Source organism: Apteryx rowi, unplaced genomic scaffold (assembly GCF_003343035.1).
Source record: "Apteryx rowi isolate R43461 unplaced genomic scaffold, aptRow1 scaffold_72, whole genome shotgun sequence".
Taxonomy (NCBI): Eukaryota; Metazoa; Chordata; class Aves; order Apterygiformes; family Apterygidae; genus Apteryx; species Apteryx rowi.
Window position 1 is genome coordinate 3,164,186 of NW_020451005.1, and position 973 is coordinate 3,165,158.

Genomic DNA, 973 nt, shown 5'->3' on the forward strand with positions numbered 1-973 from the left:
GGGGCGGCGGTGCCGCCACTGTGGGGTCCGGGACGGGCCGCGGGCTCTGTGGTGGCGAGTTGTGGCGGAGCCCCGCGGCCGCCGGCGGCCTCGGCTGGTGCCTCTGGTGTTCGCCGCGTTTCGGTTTCCCCACGCAGGCGCGTGGGTGTCGGCCTCAAAGCCCCTGTAAAAGTTGGAGTGTGCYATTTTGAATGCGCCCTTACAAGTTTTACTTACTCTCCCGCGTATTTAAGATCTCAGCTACCCTCTAATTACGCAGGTTTGTAATTATGCGTATTTTTCACGCATATATCTCTCTGTGATGAAATATTCTCCAAGTATAGTTCATTCCTGCCTTGAATTTCCGTGGGACTGCTGTGTTCCCGGACGCCTGCAGAAGGAGCACGATGACTGCTTTCCTGCGTGCTGCCATCGTGCCGCCTTCTCGAAACATGACGTTTAAAACACTGACTTTTCCATAAGCTTTGTAATAATATGATGAGCAGCCGAACAACCTTAAAATCTGATTTCACAGCACAACCCTGCTGTTTCTACAGAACCAAAACTGTTCTCTGTTGAACTTTCATTTAACTTTCATTAAGCCTTTGCAACTTCTACAAGTCCCTCTTGACCTCAGGCTGCATTTAAAAGTGCTGTCAAAAATTTCTGTGTTTATCACTCATTCCCTCCTTTAAGCATTTCATTTTCATGCTTCAATTAGGACCACTTCCTTAGAAATGTCTTTTCTGTTTTATAGGGGTTAAAATTAGCAACAGACTGTTCTTTTATCTCATCAGCATAATTTATGCATACTGTGAAAGTGTTCCCATTCCTGTGTTCAGCCTGCTCATCGCTCATTTTGATCCAGTTGGCAGCATTCAAATTTCGTTAGTACACCTTGGATTTTCATRCCAGGATAAATTTCTAGCAGCAAAAGAAAGAGTTCTACAATCTGAAAGGACTGTGAATATTATCTCTTGAGAGCTAGATAACA